Below are 7,009 nucleotides of genomic sequence, written 5' to 3' on the forward strand. Positions count from 1 at the left end.
ATGATTAAGTGCAAACAAATATAAAATACATACTTTTTATTTAATTTAATTTTTCATTAATACTCAAATGTATTTGGCAGAAAAATAGTATTATTTAACTTTTCCACAAAATAAGTGAACCACAAAATTTAGTTATTGAATTATGAATTTGTACATTTATACTTTATAACTTGTGTCCATCATATAGGAGTGAAAAGAGCTTATGGGAAATAAAATTAGTATCTGGGCTCAGATAAGAGGAATTCAACTGTATAAAATATGTACCTTGTTGGGCTAAACCTAAATAAAATAGTTAAAAGAGGTGCCCATTTAGAGAAGTTTCACTGTACAAGAAAGAGGACAACCTATAACTAAAAGGGAACAATTAGCAAAGAAGAACATTCAAAAGGCAAGACTCACCGGGAACAGCAGAGGGAAACTGATAGACCAAAAGAGTTAGAAGGCTTTATAGACTTATTCTTTACACTGAACAATCAGTTCACAAAATACTGCTTATGATGATGTAGGAACTTAATAATTAGGTAAATTCAGTGTAGTGATCAGTTATACCTAGTTCTTAACAATCCTCATATCAGTTATCAAAATCGAACAGCTACTTTTCCAAGAAAAAATCCCTAGCGATGCCTGAAATTGAATTCATTATTCCATAGTTTGTGAACAGCATTGATAAACACTATAAAAGGGAAGTAGCCCAGAGAGGATTAAAATATTTATAAGGTTGCTAACCTTAAATATGTGACAGTTAGGATATAAAACTTAAAAATAATTGAAGGGTTGATGAACTTTTCAGTAAAGCAACTAACAGAATATTTTACTCTCATATCGTAAGATAACCTATGTTACCAGTTTTAAGAGTGATAAAAATTTGTAATAAAAAAGTAACTATTAAACCGTCAACACACACACACACACACATATATATATATATATATATATATATACATCTTGTTTTCTTTTACAATGTTTTATACAATATATAATGTAGAAATCAAAAATTATAACTTAAGGAAGAATGTGATCTTTGCAGGAAGCCACTACCGTGAGATTAGAATAGTCTACCTTACAGAAATGGGTTAACACTTGATTAAAAAAAGGCATGTTGTAAGTGTGAAAATGGATAAGAAATTATTTTTTGCAATTGACAAAGAAACATCAGTTAATGTACTTATTATATAAAAGATATATCTTCCTCCTGCAGATCTCAATATAATGTAGGGAAGCTCCATGGTATGAACACCATAAGTGGTGGATGTCATGGTTGGTGGAAATTCCTGGATAAGTCCGAAGGACTCCTGACCAATAATAAGGACTCAATTCCGTGATTAGAATGACTTTAGGATGGAAAATTGGTAGTCAAAAGAATGACAAATAAAAAAAAAAAAAATCACCATGAATACAAAATATTCGAATAATTAATCTTTTAAAATTTTATTTTATTTTTTTAAACTGGATTGGGTTGATCTAATTTTAAATTAACAACTCTATTCTCTGAATTTTAATGAATATTTTCATAGGATGTACATTTATAAATTTGGTTCTAAACTTAGCCATTAACAAAAATGTAAACCATGACAGATTAAAGCTTACAATGGAATTAGAAAATGAAGGAAAATTAATATTCTTAGACATGCTGATGATAAGGCAAGGTAAGGATATAATCACAGAATAGACAAAAAAGTAACAAGAAGTAATGTGATATTGAATGAATATTCTTGTCACCCATATTATATGAAATTTAATGTAATTGATAACTTTATAAATTAAACAATAAGAATAACTGCTACAAGTAGATTACATATAGTAAAGAATAAGATATTTAAAATATCCTTAAAAAAATTTCAACCAAAAAATTAAATTACAAGATTTGGGAAATTAACCTTAAAACTTCAAAAGATAAAACAGAAAACAAAATAGTAATTAATAAGAATTGTTATGAATTAAATTAAATTGAATTAAATTAAGAAGTTAATGAATACTCCTCAAGTTATAGACCCAACAATAAAATGAAAAATTATTATAGTAAATTGAAGGACAGAATTGATACCAATAATCGATCTGGATTGATCTATATATATATATAGCTGGACAATTTAAACGTGGAATTTTTTTGTATGTATATACATATAATATTTTTTTGTATGTATATATATATACATACATAAGTTACAGTCTGAGTCAGCTGTTATTTCGATGTTAGCTGATTGAGGGGATCAGCTGATTGAATGTATATAAAGAAATGTACTGAACCCAATAAAGCCAGTATTTTACAGCAGTTCAAGCATGTCAGATCTTATTCCTTCTTCTCTTTTTTGACATTTTGCTTTCGCCGATACTAAAGTGGTGCCGAAACCCGGGACCTTTCAATACCAGAACAAATTTTAGTCTCTCTGATTAATGGCAGGTAACGGAACAGTGAAAGCAGCAGTTCTAAACATCGAAGGTCAGAATTACACCAACCCGCTTCAAGCAACCAACCTCTAGCAGCAGGCAACCAACCTGTAGCTGCAGTAAACCGGGAGATGGAGCCATTACCGGAAGTCTCTTTAGCACAAGCTCATGCCATAATGTTAGAGTGGATTAAGGTCTGTATGGTAACCGCCCAGCACCTGAGGAAGGCAGTGTCGAACTTGGAGAAATTCACAGGAGAGACCGGAGAATTAAGGATGCTGAGGCATTAAAGACAGCAGTCATCTGCAGGGTGAAAAGAAGTATCCTCGGACACCCTGGAGCGTGATCAAGGTGAGATTGAAGAGGGCATTTGGAGGAGGACGTTGGACCCCAGAAGAGGACATATTTATGATGATTAGGTAGAAGAAGAAACCAAGACAGTCTAAAGGGCAGTATGCCGTGGAACTCCTGGCACGCTACAATAGAATCAGCAATAAACTCAGCGAAATGATGGGGACAATCCAGGTACAGGGTCAGATGAAATTCCAATCCAATGTACTAAAGATTCAGTTGGCAAAGAAGCTGGGGAAGAAGGAGGGAATCCCCAGAGAGCCTAGAGTGTACGCAGGAACTAATTGACACCAGCGCCAGAGAGGAAGAGTCCCGTATGGAAACAGAAGAAAAAGGATGGGTGAGAGTTGCTTATAATCGTCCGAGGACTAATCCAGTTCTATGGAGAAGAAATGAATACTGCCATAGTAGGAAGGAAAGAGTAGCTATCACCAAAAGGAGGCAGGTAAAACCAAGAAGCAGTGGGCACCCTGAGGATAGAAAATGTCATGTGTGCGGGAAAGTGGGACACTTAGTGGCCCACTGCTCACGCACAAGGTGTTTTGAAAATGGAAATAAGGGGCACATAGCCAAACAGTGCCCAAACATGTACCGAAGAAGGGATGTGGGCCGGGGTGAACCAATAGAGATCAACGCCCAACGGATACGGAGAAGGAACCAGAGGTTCAGTAGATCATCTGGTTAATCGACGGAAACATCGGGAATGTCAGAGACTGAAGAATCACGGAACCGAGTTAGTCAAGGGGATAGAAGAACGCGGGCCCTCGGGTTGGAGCAATCAATCAGACCGAGGACTGGAGATGAAGCCTTAGGAGGGAATATGAAGATCTTTTTTAAAGAAGGGGACAAGCTTGGGACGACCGGGAGGACGGTCCATGAGATCTCACTAAAACAAGACAAAGTGAGATACATGAAAGAGAGGAGATACCCCGAGGCGCTATGTTACCACATCTGGGAAGAGCTTCAAAGTTAAAATGCCAGGGAATAATTATTGACAGTACTTCCCCGTACAATAGTCCGTTGTGGACAGTAAAAAAGAAGAGTGCACCATATGAAATCACCGAAAAGTACAAGGTGGTAATAGATTACAGGAAGCTGAACGAGAATACCAAAGACAAGAAGTATCTGATCCCCAGATTTGAAGACATTTTGGACAGGATGAGCGGAGCTATAGTATTTAGCACTTTAGACTTGAAGGCTGGATATCATCAAATTAAAATGCACTCGAAGGATCAACATAAGACAGCATTTACATTTGGTCTCAAAAATGCTCCCATGACCTTCCAGTGCCTGATGGATGAGTTTTGGAGGGGAATTGACGAATCTGTATGTCAGATTTATATGGACGATCTCCTAGTGTTCAGAAAGAACGAAGAAGAACACGTTTAGCATTTACACAGCGTATTCCAGAGAATTAGGCAATTTGGGCTCAAATTATCGGGAGAGAAATCATGGAGAGGATTTAAATGGATCACCATAATTGATTTCTTCAGTAAGGCGGCAATGGTGCACTAGGTGCAGGACAAGTCGTCAGAAGCAGTGTTGGCAGCTCTCCGTTTGTGGTTCCAATTCTACGGAGTTCCAGAGGGTATCTCATCAGATTCAGGCAGAGAATTCGACAATGCCATGATTCGAACAGAAATGAAAGACCTGGACGTAACATGGCATCTAAACACACCAGGGCACCCCAAGAGCAGAGGAAACATAGAATGGCTTCATGGCACATTGAGTGACCATCTTCGCTTACATCAGATCGACAAGGGATTGGAACCGGATGTAGCAATGCCTAAGGTGATTGCGGCATACAATCATTCCGTACATACAGTTACGGGGTTTTCACCATTTGAGATCCTCTTTGGGATTCGAAGGTCCATTCAGGGTGATAATTATAAGGAAACACAATATTGTTACAATAGAAAGTATCAGAGAGCCCAAAATGAGGAGCACTGTCCACATTGAAGAATTAAAACTTCCGGCAATGACAATATAATAACTGAAGTGTTCTCGTACTACAGAAAAATTAGTTACTTATTCTACTTATTGTTTTAATATTGTTATTGATTTTTGTAAATATTGTCTCTTTCATGCTATGTTTTTGATTTTTGTAAATAATTTCTTTTTCTTTTTAACTTGTTCATTTACTGTATGTAATTTTTTTTAAATTTTATTTTTAGGTTTAAATTATGTATTTAGCGTTTCTTTAAGGAAGCTCGTGAGTTTTTATAATGATGTGTATATAGGATTTCTTTTTATTGTAAATAGTTGTTCTTTATTGCTTTTGTTTTCTATGTTATTATATTATATAGTATTAGTTTACGAGGATTGTTTATAAACTGGTGGGGTCAGTTGAATGTACATAAAGAGGTGTACTGAACCCAATAAAACCAGTATTTTACAGCAGTTTAAGCGTGTCAGATTTTATTCCTTCTTCTCTTTTTTGACATTCTGCTTTCGCCAATACTTAAGTTGCACGCACGCACACACACACATTAGCAGTTATTTCACTTCCGGTTCTCCAAGCTAGGAAGGTTATGGCTAAAGGAAAGGTTCGAGTAGGCCTTGTTGGTAGCGGTATACGCGAAAGACTTAGAGTTGCAAAGTGTTTCCGTTGCTGGGAGTACAGACATATGGCCCGGTATTGGAAAGGATAGGACCTCCCTATGTTGAAACTGTGGTAAAGCGGGTAACAAAGCTACTGACTGTGACCAGAAACCACAATGCGCATTATGTGCGGGAAATGGTGACGCTGACCACCCCAGCGGAAGTAGTAAGTGTCCAGCTTTCCGTTCAACATTGAAAACCATGACGCAAATCCAACAACATCGTAGATGAGGATACTCCAGTTGAATTTGAACCATTGCGAAGCTGCTCAGGATCTCCTTTACCAAACGGTACAGGAACAGCACATTGACGTTGCTATTCTCAGCGAAAAATATAAAAATCTGGATGGGAACTAGTGGGTATCTGATGCCAGTGGTAAAGCTGCTATTTGGGTCTGTAATTCCCAAGCTATTCAGGAAGTGAATACTACATCGCACTCCGGCTTTGTATGGCGAAGATCAACAATGTGTACATCTTTAGCTGCTACACTTATCCCAGCATCACAATAGAAGACTTTGCGAATTTGTTGGATCGCATTGTCTTAGAGGCTAGTTGCCATAATCCAACAATCACAGCTTGTGATTTCAACGCATGGGCAACGGAATGGGGAAGTAGAATAACAAATTGACGAGGTGAAGTTCCCCAGGAAGCATTCGCACAACTAAATGATATGATCCTTATGAACTCCCGAACAAACCCGACGTTCACAAGAGCAGGTAGATCATCTATCATTGATTTGACATTTGTCAGTGGACGCATGCATCGGATCGCTACTTGGGAGGTTTGTAGATTTTATACAAACAGTGATCACCACGCTATATTGATCACACTGCATGTGCCTACAAGAAAGAAGAGTTGTCGATGGAGGACTAAAACTTTTGATGACGCTTCATTCAATTTAATGCTAGAGGATGAGTGAATTAAAAGGGTCAACCGAAGAAAAGGCGCGTATACTGACCTCTTTTATATCTGGGGCTTGTGATGCAGCTATGACCCGTTCAAATCCAGGGAAACATCATTCCTCAGTGTACTGGTGGACGGATACTATTGACGATCTTCGCAGGTGTTGCAACAAAGCAAGAAGACGTTACCAGCGAGCGAGACGTCTGCCGGAATTTTCTGTGTTGCAAGAAGAGTTCAAGAGAGCTAGAAGGAACCTCATTATAAAATTAAAGAAAGCAAACGACAGTGCTGGAGAGAACTCTGCGATGAGATGGATGCAGACCCATGGGGTAGACCTTACAAAATAGCACTTAAGAAACTATGTAAAGGTACGATGCAGCTTCCCACGAGATCAAATGTTGTAGACCGTATTGTCAGAGGACTATTCCCTGAACAGGCGAATACTATTGAAAGTTTAGACAATATATACATATATAAGGGATTTTCCACAAATTATACAGGAAGAGATAGAGGACATCGCCTTGGACCTACAACATGGCAAGGCACCAGGATTGGACGGAATTCCTAATTTAGCTATGAAGGTGGCTCTCAGGAAACGGCCGGATCTTTTCATCGATCTCTTCAATTCGTGCATTTGTGAAGGCTCAATTCCGAAACCTTGGAAGAGACAGCACCTTGTACTCTTTTCAAAGAGTAAGGGAAGACTGGAAGATCCGCCAACCTATCGTCCAATTTGCTTATTGGATACTATGGGTAAGGCATTCGA

General features: G+C 37.8%; 1 protein-coding gene across 7 annotated transcripts in view; it reads right to left on the minus strand.

Moving 5' to 3' along the window:
* PSR (Bifunctional arginine demethylase and lysyl-hydroxylase PSR) overlaps nucleotides 1-7,009 on the minus strand; it is a 100,094-nt gene that overhangs the window by 4,575 nt on the left and 88,510 nt on the right. The window contains exon 8 of one of the 7 annotated variants that reach the window (XR_010844845.1): nucleotides 6,299-6,486. The exons of the other annotated variants lie outside the window; for them this stretch is intronic. The gene's annotated coding sequence lies outside the window, so the exon portion shown is untranslated. The remainder of the gene's footprint in view (nucleotides 1-6,298; nucleotides 6,487-7,009) is intronic. 7 annotated transcript variants of the gene reach the window in all.

The sequence above is a fragment of the Halyomorpha halys genome, unplaced genomic scaffold (assembly GCF_000696795.3).
Source record: "Halyomorpha halys isolate HHAL.00 unplaced genomic scaffold, Hhal_1.1 Scaffold1075.1, whole genome shotgun sequence".
Classification (NCBI taxonomy): Eukaryota; Metazoa; Arthropoda; class Insecta; order Hemiptera; family Pentatomidae; genus Halyomorpha; species Halyomorpha halys.